At 34.3% G+C, this 16,250-nt stretch overlaps 1 protein-coding gene and 1 long non-coding RNA gene across 6 annotated transcripts in view; one reads left to right on the top strand and one right to left on the bottom strand.

Moving 5' to 3' along the window:
• LOC310899262 (teneurin-3-like) overlaps positions 1-16,250 on the top strand; it is a 1,088,357-nt gene that overhangs the window by 74,962 nt on the left and 997,145 nt on the right. The gene's annotated exons all lie outside the window — the stretch shown is intronic.
• The window catches only part of LOC310899269, a 70,440-nt gene that overhangs the window by 35,115 nt on the left and 19,075 nt on the right, over positions 1-16,250 (bottom strand). Inside the window, exon 2 of the long non-coding RNA XR_014584137.1 lies at positions 1-16,250. This exon is cut by the window's left edge and continues 35,115 nt beyond it; it is cut by the window's right edge and continues 16,261 nt beyond it. This is a non-coding gene — a long non-coding RNA (uncharacterized lncRNA).

Below are 16,250 nucleotides of genomic sequence, written 5' to 3'. Positions count from 1 at the left end.
TGCATTTTTTCTGTATTTTCATACAATACAGCAAGCTACTTGCTGTTGTAATCCTCATTATTGAATGTTGAAAGCAAGGACAAGAGGGAAGAATAGGACTTCCTGCTTTCAAAGAAATTGAAAAAGTTGATTTTCCTTGTGGTTTGAACATTCATACAGATTTATATAGGTTATCAGGTGAAATCTAATCTATTGAAAAAATAGTAACCAGAGCATGTTTTACTTTATATTACTTATTGCATCATACAGCACAGTCCAATATGGTTTGAAAAGTAATCACATCAATGTTTTATTATAAAGCAGGGTAACTATTCTCTTATACATCCATACTTATTAACTCTTAAAATCTGTGCACTCATAATTAGAAACATTAGAAAAGCAAAGTTCTGTGTATATGAAAATTAAGGAAAAATGTTGCCTTTTGTGCATCAGAGATGTCTGCAGAGGGACGTGAAATCAGACTATGGCAAAAATTGCATGGCTCGGATTAGTTCAGAATTTTCTTGAGGAGAATTCTGCCCTTCCTGTATTTCATAATGTTGCAGCTGGCCCTTCCTGCTGGCCTGGGTGGATTCCTCTGGATGACTGCTTTGCCCTCAAGTGTATTGTTAGCTCCCCAAGTTCTCTGCAAGCTTTTTGAGCAAGCACTTCCCTGCCTCCTCCAAGTTCTTGCTATAGATGTTAAACAGGACAGGTCCTGTGGTAACACCAGCAATGTGCCAGTTGTTGCTGGCCTCCAGGCAGAGTAGGATTCAGCAGATCATCCAGCCACTATTGTAACCACCTGGTCACCCCATCCAGACTGTAGTGTTGTAACTTTGATACAAGATTGAAATAATCCTACATAATTTAAGCTAATTTAATTATACTACTTATAAAACCAGGCACATAGTTAGGATTTCCAACAATTAAAACAATAACAAAAACATAATCTCTTTAGAGAACTTATTCAGGAAACGTTATTCAGTATCTCCAATCTAGTATATGACAGCGTAGGATAAGAAAATTGTGAGGAGAAGATACTCATATTATGGAAGTATTGAGTAAGTGACAAAATGCAAGAATGAAATTCAAGTTTTCAGAAATATTATACAACTCAATTAAAGAAAGTCTATTATTAGAATATTTATTTTCAAAACAATTGTCAAAAGACCACTACAGTCCTTCCACCACTATAGTCTTCAAGAATCTCCAGATTATGAAAATGTGAAACAAACTCCTGATGTTGTCTGCCTTTATCTCTGAAATCTTGTAATGTGGCTTCCTGAATGTCAAAATTGATCTTTACTTATTCAACCTGAAAACCTGAAGCTGAATTTTTTTTTTGACATACTGGGTTGCTTCCTCCAGTTTCTTGATAATGTAAATAAAGTAGATCAATGTAATATTCAGTAATTCAATCTGTTCTATATTTTTAGCTTCAAATGAAAGTCTTAAAACATTGTTTATATTTAAAATCTCTCTCTTCACCTGTTCTACAGTCCTGTTCGGCTATCAGCTACCATCTTCAAGCTGTTTTCTGGTGTTTTTCTTCAATCTTATTTGGCAAAGCAGAGCAGAAAAACATCCTTGATCTGTCAGTTAGCATCAATTTTATGTGAAGCTTTTTCAAAGTTCAGTTAAACTCATTACATATTTAAAAGACACCTCAGCAATATTTGGAAGGGCTTCTGGGCTTTCTTGAATTGCAGACTTATCCTCTAAATTTTAGTTCTTTTTACAGATTAAGGTAACTCAACTTTTGAGATTGGATGAGTATGTGTTTATGTCCACTCCTCTGTAGAAAAACATCAGGTTATTTTCCTATGTGGTGTTTGTACACCATTGCCCTTTGAAAGTGAAGCTATTGTCAAAGTAACATACCCAGAGTCCATTTTTTTTTTTTTTGGGAGCAGATGTCATCTGCTGAAGGAAAGATGTGTTACTTCTGTAATTTCAAAGAAGTTTCATTGTCTCTCCTCCCTGGTGAGATTCCTGGAAAGATATGCACAATTCTGTTCATTTTCATTATAAAGCTATAACGTTTCATCTTTGATCTCAAGCTTTTTAAAGGAATTTTGACCCTTGTATTTTCCTCTTAACACATTCTTCCTTCAAGGCTAGAGTTTAGAATTGCAGTGACTGCAGATGTGCACCAAAAGCCTGATTTTGCAGTCTTGATTTCACAGTTTTTGTTTCCATACAAAATAGTGATTTTTTTATGAAGAAGGTGTAAGAAAACAAGCATTTCTCTAATAATTTCAGCATATAAATAAATTGCCTAGTTATTGTTTATTACTATCATTATTATTGTTGTTGTTATTATTTAGCCAAGAGCAGCTTGTCTGTTGACAGATCAAAATGCCTACTTAAAGGAGAGAAAAGAGACCATTTATTGTAGTCAGGCAACTGACCCGAGTTTCCTAACTCTGCAGCAGTGAAGCACTATATGTTTCAGGGCCATTTACTTTCTTATTGTAATGACTGCAATGGATTTGGCTAATGAATATACACAAATTTAAGAAAAGAAAATATACATTAGATTATCAAGTTTATTGTTATGCACTTTCATTCTCTTTAATCATATGTCTAGTAATACGTACTCCAACTATTTGATATTTTAAAATCTATTCAGTAATAAGAAAGTTGTGATTCCCCTGTTCAAAGAACAGAATATTCAGCTTCAGCTGTGGCAGCTTCTTTCTAATACTTCTTATTTTATAACGAATGTGATTATTCCAGCTGACCTCCATCCAAACCGTTGTTCTTGTATTTCCTGTCAGAGGTACTGCTCTGCTGCATGCTCTCCTTAGTATGTTTTTTGGCATGGAGTCTAACCTTCTTCTCTCTCTGTAGAAACTAGAATGTATCTAAGGCAAATTTGGCATTACTCAAAAAAAGTCAATTAGTTATGTAGCATATTGGAAATAAAAATTTGGAGGCAGAAAAAATCATTTTAAGCACACAAACATTTTCATCTGTTAAGGTTTATTTAAAATTACTGTTTCTTTGTTTATCTGAAGCTACTGTGAAATATCTGGGCATTACTAAACAGAATTTGTTGAATTTTTACCTTGTTATTGAAGCTATGGTTCCTTTTGAAAAGTGATCTTGTTATTTTCCATATCACTTTTATATATATATATTTATCCTTTTGCATTACCTTTCATTGGACTGTCCATTTTTTTTAGTGTTTGCATTCCCCTTCTAGCTTTAAAATTACACAGAATTCTGAAATTCATATGTTAATTTGTATCTACCTTTTCCCATTTTTCTACTAGTCCAATGAAATTATATTTTCTTTAGATCTGTTGGGGGAAAAAATACTCTTTTGATATAAAGATCTTGGTGAATAATACTAACAATTCACTAGGCATTTACAAATTTTGTGATCAGTAAAAACATTTCTTACCTACAATTCTCTTTTATTTATATATTCAAGGTATACATTTTGCATTTATCATGGAGTAAAGGATTTTAGTCTTTTATCATTCACTTTTTTTTTTGTTATCAGTCAAAAATATTGAATAGAACAGTTTTGACCAAGGATTACTGAATTTATCTAATGCGAGATAGGATGATAACTTACACCTTAAAGAAGTGACAAAGCTGCATGCGATGTCGTTTGCATTGCACAAGTTGACAGTTGTTCCACGTTTGAACTTTACTGACACAGTGATGTTAACTTGACGAAAAAATGACCAAAATGGATACATAAAAATGTAAAAATTTCTAAGTTTAGTTCCAAAATTACTTGATGTTACTTGACCAAAGAATTATTCTCAAGTTATATAGGAAATGGAGCAAGAACTTCAGATGTGCTGCTGTGCTGTTCACTTAGCATTTAGGAAAACAGAGCTAGGAAGCTAAATTCGATATTCATTAGTGTATTCAGTGTGAATGTACTGTATATTTGCTTGCTTAGATTATTGTGCTAGCATTTTTCATTTATATTCTCTATTCATCAGATTTTTATTTGTTCTTTACAGATTTAGAGATTTGTTATTAAAAATTAAAGTGCCACTGTGATTAATATCTGATTAGGTGAATGTAAATCAAGTATGTATGGCAATTATAGTTATCCTAAATATTAGAGCATATTCCAAAAACAAGATCATGATGACACAAACTAATGCTATGCTTTCTTAGAAAAGCTTTAAAACATCAGAAGTAGATCGTTATAAATAATTATGATACATTTTGTATATATATATATGTGATTACTGTGTAATTAAATGGAAGATACTAAACGGCTTGTAACCTCATGGTTCAGAGGATTATAAATCCCATACTTTTTTTTTTTGATGCATAGTTTAATTCTTATTCCAAAAAATTTACTCCTATTTTCATTCTTTTATCACTTTGATTGTTCAAAAGCACTATGCAGCTTTCCATTTTAGCCTTTGCAATGAGTTTCATTGTGTTCTCTTTCCACTAAAGTACCTTCATATATAGCAATTACTTCTGTTGAAGGACGTGAAAAAATGCCATTGCTTTCCTTGAGCTTTTTGATTTCTTCCAAAGATACTGCACCTCCTTAAAACCTTGTTGTAAAAAAGTCTTCCTCCAAATGCACTTGGATTTTCATGAAAGACTCACAATTCTTATATTAAAGCTGTGTTTGTTCAGATCACATCCTAAGGTTGAAAAGCTCTGGCAAGTGTAGGATTTTCTGTTTTATCTGAGCAAAACCATTAAAAAATCTGTTCTGCGTGAAAGTCCAAAAACAGGGATGAACTGCATCCTGCATTGCTTTGTTTTGATGAATCGTAATTTGCTACATGTGAGAGGATTATAGATTAAAGGCTTTCTCAGTCTGGAACTATTTCTGTCAGTTGTTGAGGAAATAACATATAGAAACAAAAACAATATGCCATTACTTTGCATTCATATCCATACTGAACATTGCACAGGGGCATAGAAACATCCTGGATGAACTTATTTTGATCATGTTCTGTGAGCAAGCTGCCTTTTGAGTTATATATGTGCCAATTTCGAGAGCTTTTTGCAGTTACTCTCCCTTGCTATCTGTACTATTTACATCAGTCATTTGTAATCTGGGAATTCTGAAAGTTTTACTCATTTTTAAATTGTTATATTTATCCCACCAATTCAAAAATTGCCTCTTCCCCTTCAAGGAAGAAAAGCAGATAATAAATGTCACAGAAGATTCACTAACCTATACTGATATCATAGCATAACATTTGATTGATTACAGAAAATATTTTATTAGAATACAGTAAAGGAGATTTACTGGGCCAGCATTTTTGCTCCCAAGAAAGACACTCTGTTGTCAAGATAACACCCTTGCAAAAAGTGAAGTGATCCATACCCATCACCCATCTCCAGTGGGGTGTCAATACACTTGTCCAAATGGTATGAACTATTTTACCATAATTGTTGAAACAGCAGTCAAGTAATATTCTTTCCCTAAGTTATTTAAAGGAAGCTTTCAATTTAGGATTCTTTAAAAAATTATATACTTTTTTTTTCTATTTTCTAATCATCTTATTTATTATAAAGGTCTAAAACTTACTAGGATTTTATATTCTTTATCCTCTCCTTACCTCCTCAGTTTTGTATTTCTAACACTGTTTTGGTTTGAAGCTCTCTCTCTGTTCAAGGATTGCTATAGCTCTTCTACATGCAGAGAAATGCCTTACATCAATACTTCTTACATACACTCTTCTTCTAAAGATATCTTTTTGGCCTTCATGTTATAGGCAGATTTCTTACAGTAAAGCTTATCTTCTCTGTCTTCATAAATATTGAAAGGCTGTAATGCACAATAAAGAATGCAATGAAGAAAAGAAATTACTGACACCCTCAGCAGAATTCTTCTTAGCAAACTCTTCTGAAAGGAAGGTGGTACCTCAAATAACTGGACCTCCTGAATAAGTCATAGAAACTAGCTGTAAACAACATTAAGAAAAACACAGCATTGCCAGTATGATGCATTCAAAAGTCATGAGTCCACCCTAAATTTATATTATATTTTAAATTTAGTGTTATATGTACATGTATGTGCAATCTCTCTCTCTGTATTTGTGTTTTTGTGTGTGAGATGGAGTGTCTTTAGGTTATGTTAATTCAAATTAGCCACCTGCTTTTAGAAGAATAGGTACACTGAAGCAATGGTAGCACGTATTGATAATGAAAGCTAATTTATATCGCACTGTATCTCTAAGGGTCTAGCCTTAGCACAAATATCATTGTTTAGCTGTACTGCTATCACTGTTATGTGAATGGAGGGTTGTTTTCTCATGTCTGTGAAGATGAGTTTCATTGAATGTGCTCTAGCAGGATGTGTACTGTGTATAATTCTAAAGTGTCCTGGGCAGCGGAATCAACTTATCAATTTATAAACTTGTTTCAGTAAGCTGAATTCATATAATTCTGCTCCAGTGGCACACTAAAATACCAATTTCACTTTCCTACAACAGGAAGATTTCATACATCTCAGAGAAATTCCCATTCAGGTAAGGTGAGTTTTTGGAGTTGGAGATCCAACTTTTGGATTGGAGAAAGGCTACAGTTAATTTCAGGCAGAGGCTGAGTAGGTACTCCTGGTTACAGAGTGTGCAGAGTGAATATAGTTACTGACAGGTCCTGTAGCTGTCTTGTCACTTTCTCAAAGCAGCTAGCATGTTCTCTGCCCTGGATAAGCCCCTGTGGACTGTTCATAGAAAACATGTAGCATCTTTCTGTAGTTGCTGTAGTTTTCACATGCCATCCTGATTCTAGCAAGCTGCGTCATGGGTATAGATGGGCATCAACTAACAGCGAGCAAGGTAGATAAGCTGGCTGCACATTCCCAGAGGGGACACACAAGGCACAGTTTCTCTGTACCATTGTGGGGCTCCTGCCTTTAATTCCCATCATGGCTCAACCTTGCCCCTGGGCAGAGAAGCTTGGTTCCATTAAACCATCCTTGCAGTAAAACCATCCTTGCAGTAAGTTGTGCTTCAGTGGTTTATAGCTACAGACGTATAAACTGTTGTCAGCTGGTGAGAAATGTACTGTTAACTTACCCTGGTAGGAAGGCATAATTCTGCAGGCATAGTTCCTTTTTACTGATATCAGTGAAACAAAGAAATAGCTAAGAATTCACATAGCGGTGGCACAAGTGACACAGATTCACGGGAGATCAGTACATTTCCATAATAATTATGAAATGGTGAACAGAATATAGTCTGTTTTACAGTAGTCTTAATTGGCTTTTAGTTTTAACTCCTTCTCAAAAAGTGCTTTCAGTTTTCCTTTACCTTCAATTTCCTCTAGTAAAGCACTTAAACCTAAGCCTACCTTTAAGTGTATACTTAAGGGCTGTAGAAGAGGGCTTGTTGCAGCCAGCTGAGTTCCTAAACCTGCACAGATGGGTAAAAACTCTGATAGCCTTTTATCCCTAACTTGCACATATGTGAATATATCTTAGAGAAACATGGCCAGATTTTGTTGCTAACAATAACAGGAATCACTGAAACACTGAAGTGAGAATTCAATATACGAATATATTATTACTCAGTCCCCCACAAATCCCCTCAGGTGTGTTTGAGTACCTGAGCTTTACTCCTGTCTTAGATATGCTATCTACTTGGACACATTGCTCTAAGGCTTATACACCCATATGGAATACATCATAAAAGCAAGAGATATAACTATTTTATTAACCTAGATCTCCTGAAGAGTTCTTTTAAACAATGATTCTTCTTTTCTTAGCTCAAAATTATATTTCCTTGCAAGAAAAAAAATATCAAAATATTAGAGCACTGCATCTTTTCAGTTAGTTAGCTTATTATGAGGTATTAAAGTATTTTTTCAACTGAGATGGAATTTTGATTCATTTTTAATCCCATTAGGTTGCATTACATAAGTCGAGACAGTTCACACTTGGAACAAAATAAAGATTTAAATAAAAAGATCTTTATGAACCACAGCACAGTACAAGTGATGGCATATAACCACAAAATGGTTCTCATAATCTGTGAAAAGTTTAATAAACATTAGAACTATTGAAGGAATACAGAATAATCTAAAAGCCAAAAAAAACCCACCACAGTTTATAGGATCAGTGTGATTAAATGAAATAGTGAATAAAACATTTCGATTTCATTCTATGTTTTTTTTTTGCATATTTGTGTTAATAAATGCTGTATCTGTAAAAGAAAAGTGCGAAGAGGCATGGATGACAATAATATGAGGAATAGATGCAATTATCTTCATGTATAAGTAATTAAGGCCTTTTTATACTTACTAAATGTGTATTCTATGTCTTTTAAACATTCTTTGTTCTTAATATTAGTTGATAATGTTCTTGCACTGTGCTTAGAAGATAATGACTTAAGGAAGTTTATTCAGAGGTCACTGACTGATTTTGAGAACTGTGGCTTGTGTGCTGTTCTGCAAGGGAGGGCTTAACTAAACAAATTGTAAAGGACTTGTAGCACTCATTTAAAATAAAGCTCCTTGCCAGTGTAACTACTTGTGCATAAGAACTTAGTGTGATCATGCTAGAGAAATGCAAGAAAAATTTTAAAAATAATGAAAAGAAAATGCAGTTTTTTATTTGCCATTACTTCATTCACGGAAATATATTTAATTTCACTGGAGTCTTGAAAAAATGATAATATTGTAACATAAAACCCTATCCTGATTTTCATTGTGAAATATACAGGGAATCCTTTCCAAGTCAGAAGTATAAGTCCTTCAAAGAAGAAATGACAAATATGATTTTTTTTCTTTGGGGGAAAATTACAAAATCAAACAAGGAAATAGAGATGGATATTGATATTTTATGCCTTTTTCAAAGATAGATTAAATTATGTTTTTCTTTTGAGTAAGAACCTATTTTTCAGTTGCACACGGGTTTTAAAGTTAAACTTACATGCATACAGAACTCAGTCAATTCCTCATTAGTGACGGGATTGAGCTGTAACATCAACCCTGTCATAGCCTTAATAGTTCAGTCCCACAGGATCAGCCCACACAGGCTGAACAGCCTCAGGAAATGGGACTCCGAAATAAATCCAGTTGGTAGGCCTTAGGATAGAATCCCGAGCCTTAGAAGGTACTCAGTGTCTCATCTTTGTTTTAGATAAAGGGTGGTTCAATGCCCTGAACTGTGCTTTAAGGATCTGAAAAATCAAAATGCTCAACTTATTCAAAGGCAGGCTTTGCTCCATTCTTACTTGTTTTCACAAATACTGTTTTGACAATAACGCTTCAAGTTATACAACTAGAATATAGAATGACCACCTATGGCAACAAAATACAGTATGAAAAGCAATTAATGAGCAACATTATAATTCATAAGCTGGGTTAGACTTTTTTTTTCCTCTTTCCCCTAAAGAATTCCACGTTTCTAGGCCATTTATCTCTGGAGACTGCAACAGCTATGGGAGCTAGCTGTCTCCATTCGTAAGGTTAGAAAAAGTCTTCCTCTAGGCTTTGCAAGATACAACTCCCTCTAGAAGTTTGTGAAAATTTATTTCATATGATAATGTTGACATTTTTAGTAATACTCGTACTGCTCCTCTTAATGATCACTGTTAAGAAAATCGGTATTTATTAATGGTTGTCATTTAGTGGCATGTTAGATGTTTTCTACTCTAAAAATATTGTGAGAAATTACTGGAGTTACTAAGTGACAGCCATGATTATATGTTTCACCCAAAGATTTTTTTGAGGATATCATTCCTTACATGAACAACATAATGCAGCTGAACAGCATGGCAGAAAGCTTGCTTAGCGTTAACATAATCTGAAAGTTTGTGCCCAAATTTACTGATGTTTATTATGACAGTTAAAATGTATTTCCACATTATCAAAGATGTCTCTGGAAATATTGCTATCCTCTGTGCTAATAGTTTTATTAAAATAACTTAGCTGGACTGAGAAATTGCTAGAATTAAACTTACAAATACAATCTTATTTCAGCTCCCCCATGCACATGAATTAGGACAGATTTTTTTTAATACAGTCCTGTTCTTTTATTTATTTATTTATTTTTTCCTTAAGCAGGTACCAATCTTCATTTATGCCTAAAATTACAGTGTTTACTTCAGGAAAAAGTATTAAGCCGTCTATTTTCCCTTTCCCTTATTGCTTACTCCATGACAGCATGTCATATTTATCGTACATTATGTAAAGACTGCTGTGAATACAAAATGGTTAATTCCTTAACAGAGTAAGTGTGGCAGTTATCATGTAAGTGCTGGAGTACTTCATGGACATTAATAAGTCCATAATAAACATGGGCATTAATAAACACCATGCAGAGCAAAAGCATATTCTATTTTACAAATGAATGGAGAAAAGGGAGATTAAATGCAAAACCATTTTCCAAATTTAGTTAATGTATTCAAACTGTACAGAACTTGTTTCTTTACATTGCTTAACATTATATGTAGTTTTGCTTGTCTGGAGTGAAGCTTCTGTTGACTGTAGTTGCCCTCCTGTTGCATTGCAGTTTCTCAGAAATCAAAATCCCAAGTATTAAGTGTACTGTATGTGCCCTGAAGACAGGAAATAATAAAAAAATATAATAGTAGATATTAAATCTTCACAAGTACAAATTGTGGCAATGGTAAGATGACTGTAGAGCTCACTGGTAGTCCTTTTCCCATCGTGGGCATCTATTGATAAGACTCATAACTGATCATTCTTTTGTTCACGTAGCTGATGCTGTGAAAGAGGTGAAAACACTGTATCTGTAAAAGGTCTGTAAATGCTCACTAGTGTGGAGAGACCAGGATGTCACTATAGATGTCACTTCTAAATGTGACTAAATGTGACTAAATGTGACCACACTAAAGATGTCACTTCTTTTCATCAGTATCATATTTGTCCATTTGGCACATGATTTGGGCTGAATTAATTGCTATTATTTGCGCTGGTATCCCAAGCAGATAAGCCAGATCATCCTCAAAAGTTCAATCCTCACACTTGAGGACCTTCTTACACTTGAGTATGATTGACGGTTATGAACTGTGCGCTTTGAAACAGTGTGCAGTGGCATTTCTCTTTTCTCCTGGAAAACACAGAAATTTGCTCAAGAGACTTGGGATAATCCAAGCAGCTCAGGTTTAATCTTGCCATTCTTTTGAAACTGCCATAAACTGTCCTGGAAGCTATCTTCGAAGTCTTATTTTGAAGAGGGCATTAAATATTACTTCTTCCCGTACCCTGTGCTGCATTGTACCTATCAAAAAGGGATCACTAGACTTCAGCTTTTAAGCATGGACCTGATCTGTAGATTCAATTTTGAACTAAGAATCTGACTTGAATTGAAAATACTGAACTGTATTTTCTTTCTTTTGTTAAAAAAGAAACATTTCTTTTTAAGCATGAATGGGAGATTGCATTACAAATATGGCATTTACTGGTTTTTGCATTCCCATGTAGGTGACTGTTAATATAACCCCTTAATTGGAACATAGTACTCTAATGAATTTTCTTATGTTTGTTCATTTTTTAACAGACTTATAGAAAAAACTCTCTCTAAAATGGCAGCAGAATGCCCCAATGCACAGTGATCTACCACAAGTGGATAGAAAAAGGATATTCATCTTTCTTGACATTCAAATTAAAAAAAAAAAATAAAATAAATTGTATAAATAAAATCAAGAAGCTTCATGCTCTGTGTATGTTTTGGCAAGGATTTTTTTTTATTTATTATTATTATTTTTAATCATTAGAGATCAACTGGAACTTTTAAACTTAATTTTCTTTCCTTCATTGATACAACTTCTAAAACATGCTACAAAATATCACAATACCTGACTTGCTTGGAGTAGTTCTGCTACTGTAGAGCAGTAGATTGCTCTGTTCTACTCTGAGCTGTTTGTGGTGCTATGAAAGAAAAGCCAGGTGCTGTGAAGAAAAGCCAGGCAAGAACCAAAAGACCAAGCAACTGCATAATGATGCTTAAATTCTATAATGTTTATAGAGTTAAGCAAATTCCTTAACAGCTGCATTGCTCTGAAATTGTAGATTAATGCTAGTTTCTATAAAGTGTAGATGTTACAATGAAAAGAATCATATTCTTGATGCATGGCTGTGTATCTGTGGTAACACTACTTCAATCTGTATATCTACATGAAGTGAGTTGCAGAGGAGAAAACAAACCTCTGTTTATAGCGCAGTTAAGAGGATCAATTTTCATGCTACTGCATTAAGCAAATAGTGTAAAAGTGGGTGCGTGATTTTAAAATCTGTGATTTTGGAATATGAAGTGCCTCACTCCTACTGGAGGTAGGTCTTTACTAGGACCAAATTATTGATAGAAGTCACGCTTCAGAACAGGAGGATTATTTCAGATAGTGTGTGATAAGCCTGTAATTTACCTGTGGTCAACAGAACTTTTATTTTAGCAAAAATAATGTATTGATGATTTAAATGTGTCAAAAACTATTACAAGTGTTCTTATTTGTGTGTCACGGTGTCATTTAAAATAGTTTATTTTGCAAAATGTGCTACCTTTCCACTTACATTCACCTTTGTGTTAATAGCTTCTGAAGTAGTTACAGTGCAGCATAACACGAGGTGCTGTGCATTACTCATGTAAGGCATCTATAGTGCCCTGCTTATCATTTGCTGTGTAACATAATGCAAAACATCACAAAACTCTGATGGATAATTTGTGTCAGATGGATGTTTGGATGTTTCAGTCTGTGTGGCATACAACATAAATAGGTTATTACATCCATTAAAAGTGTTAAAAAGAACATCAAACCCTCAAGTCAAGCACTCCAAAATTAGAAAGTACTAAAGCTGGAGATGTTTTAGCAACTCTATTTCAGCTTCTTTCTGTGCTTATCTGCTAGGAAGCATCTATTACTATATGAAATTCTCTACTTAGAGAAGATTAAGGGATGGGGGGCCACGTATACACCATTGAAGCTCTAATGAGAGCTGCCATCCATAGCAATTCGAGATCATCCCAACTGAGGCTGTGACTGAGCATTTCAGTACTGAAGAAAAAAGACTGTCTTGAATAAAATTCAATAGTGGTTAAAGTGCTTTGTTCAAACGTCTGTCAGGTAGATACAGTGTCCCAGCTATGGAGATGTGAATGAATAGTGAGGAGCAGAAATAAACATGTGTTTGCATCAGTTTCAACACATCTTTTTAGCTCCTCTGGCAACGCAAGGTTTCAGGCTTTCTGTAATACGCACTTTAAAAAATCTTTAATAAAAAAAAATTAATAATTTTCAAACAGACCATTTTAAAGTGGCCCTATTATAATTCCTGAATGACTCAGATTCTATTAATTAATTTTACAGTGGTAATATTATTTCCAGATACAACGTGAAGCTTAGAAGTATTACAGTGAAAATTAGCAAGTGTCCATTAGCTATGGAAGTTCGTCTTCAGAGCATTAGGACAGACATTATTTTTTAGAGTTCTCCATATTTTTATAGTGCTATATAGTCAAGCCACTGTTTTTTGTTGCAGTTGTGAATACTCAGAAAATCTAAACAATTCACAATCCTGAAATCCCTTCAATGCATCTCTACAGGTTCTACATTTTTACTCCTTAATGCCTTCCATCCACCTCTGCTCTTTGGCCTTTGTACTCTGCCTCTCCTTTCAGAGATCCCTCACATCCTATAATTCTAGTAATACTTTGTCATCCACACCCCTGTTGCCCTGGTATTTTTTGCCTTTCCTTATCCCTTCTCTAACATGCTGCTTAAGTGCCAGAACATACAGGATTTCATGTTTCTGTTTTTAATCCTTGAGTCCAGTGGCATTTTAAAGGTCACAAGAAGAAATATCAGAAGAAGCTAGTTCATCCCCTGTATGTGTGCAAAGTGGCATACTTAGCTCTTTCATTAAGAGAGAACCTGTATTTCATTCACAGTTTGACTGTCTTCATTGTAGACAAAATCACTGACGAATGTAGCCGCCAAACTAATTACAGCTGCCAACTAGCACATTTGTAAATCGTGTCCTTGGTATCAGTGCAACAAAAGCATACTCCATAGCACTGGGCATTCTCAGATCAACAGGATTTTTTTTTTTTAAGACAGCAGAGAATAACATTCGCTTCTCATGGATGAATTGAAATTTGTGAATAATGCCAGCCTTTTCTAATTTCTTTTAGAGAAGCTGAAACAAAAGTTCTAAGCAGTTCTGAAAACAGTCTTGCAATTTAGAACGGTGACTCCCTGAAGCACAAAAATCTGAGATATGTGTATATGATGGCATGCAATCAGACTGAAACATTTTCAGTTACCGCTCAGTGTCATTTCCTATAGGATATACCTATTTTCGTAGCGAGGTCTAAATGCAAACCAGAGCTATCATGCTTCATTCTTGCTTCCTTATTTTTTTTCCTTGTATTTTCTACTGATGATTTTTCATCTGTCAGTCTGTCTTGCTGTTGACCATTGGGATACTTAGTGGGATATCTGATGTGTGGCATATATGGTCTCCAAAAAATTTGTCAGCCATGAAAATCAGTTTAGCAATTTTCAGAAAGCACAATTGGCATTGACAAGGATGGAGATGGACAAAGCTGTCTATTCTGGCAAGAGGTGATCTACTGATAAACCTAATTCAGCATCAACTAGATTAATGGTACAACACAGTTAAAAGTGAAATGCCGTTGTAAGAGTAGTCAATCTAGAGATTTATATGACAGATAAAAGTATCAAGTTGCCCTTGTTGCAATCTTTGTAAGCCTTTGTAATACAATGGGCTGATTTTCACGGATGTTTATGGTAAACTAAATTGATTTATATTACTAAATATGTTATAATACATTAATCTATAAGTTAATATAGATGTATTTATCAAACAGGTGATACATAAGTTATCTGTAAAAGCAATATGCTATTTTGCTCATCCACCAGTGGAAAATAAGTGTACTTCTATTAGGTTGTGTGCATTAACCGGAGTAGTGTTTTTGATCTTAAATGTATCTAAGTAGAGCCAACCTTGAAGATCTAATCTACTGATTACTGATTATGAAAAATTATTACATACTCAAACTATATCACCTCCTTTACTTTAGAAGTAATTTTCCTAGAAGTTAAGGCTAGTTCTTGTAAAGAACGTAATTACTAAAAATGAAAGCATTCCAATAGAATTTTTAAAATGTGTAAGAGCAGCTTCTCAGTATATTTATCTCTGTGATCAAAATACAGTTCATCATTCTGCTCATTTTATTTTCTTAAAAAGATTGAATATAGCAGTAAATTTTGTTGTGTCAATGAGCTATAAAATAATTGTGCATTGTAGTTCACCTTTAAATTAAGAACTTAGTGCTTGTTCTAAATTCAGATTGGGAAAATGTAGGTTTAGTTTTAAGAGGTTTTCCTTTACTGAAATTTTCATTTCAGAGATGCTTTTCTCATTGTGGATGTTGTTATTACTCACTATTAGGGCAGCTTTTTGCTCATCTGTTTCCATTTCAAAAATCAACCTGTTCATGAGAATCTGTTTAATTTTTTTTTTTTTCCAAAAGTGCATTCCTCATGCACGTGGATTGTATGATCCTGGACAAACACAAAGTTAAATAGAGCTGGCTTAGCCACCAGGACCTCATTCACATATTTTTTCAGATTTCATACTGGTGTAACTGAGTTGATTACAGCTGAGTTACATGCATACCCTAACTTACACATTCCAAAGATTTGGAGCCAGATAGGATCTCTACATCCAGTGACTACATTGATAGCCGTTTTAGGAATTTAGCACTCAATTAATAATTTTCAGGTTCAGAATCAACTACTACTACTATTGAGCACTCCAAAATCTGACCAAGTATTTTTTGCATATCCTAAGCTGTTATTTATTGCACCTTTCTGACAAAAGTAGCAACTCTTTTATTCTGCCTCCTTCTTTTCCCATTCTCTCATTGTCTAGCTGTTAAATTACATTTACACAGCTAAGTCTAAACTATACCTCTTTTTCCACCATCTCATCAACAGTAGCTACAAACAGCTAGTGATGTTATTAGAGACAGGAGAAAAGATAAGATAGGACTTGCTGAGTTACATTATGGAAAAAAAAAAAAAAAAAGAGTTCCTTTTTTCTTGGTTTTCGTTCAAACTTCCAGAGGTTTAAAGGCATCTGTTTATCACTAGTGCATAGACTTAAGCTTTCCCTCACTCTGGATTAGCTGGCTGTCTTCGTCTCAGATTCCTGGACTCAGCTTTGGTTGAAACTTTTATAACTTCTGTAATTTCTGCATAACATTTTTTTCTGACTAATGGTGTCTGAGAAAAACTTGTTGTCTGTTTTTCCCCTTCACGCTAATCAGA

Source organism: Anser anser (genome assembly GCF_964211835.1).
Source record: "Anser anser genome assembly, chromosome: 4".
Classification (NCBI taxonomy): domain Eukaryota; kingdom Metazoa; phylum Chordata; class Aves; order Anseriformes; family Anatidae; genus Anser; species Anser anser.
The sequence above is the reverse complement of the archived record's forward strand: the minus strand, read 5'-3'. Positions and strand labels throughout refer to the sequence as shown.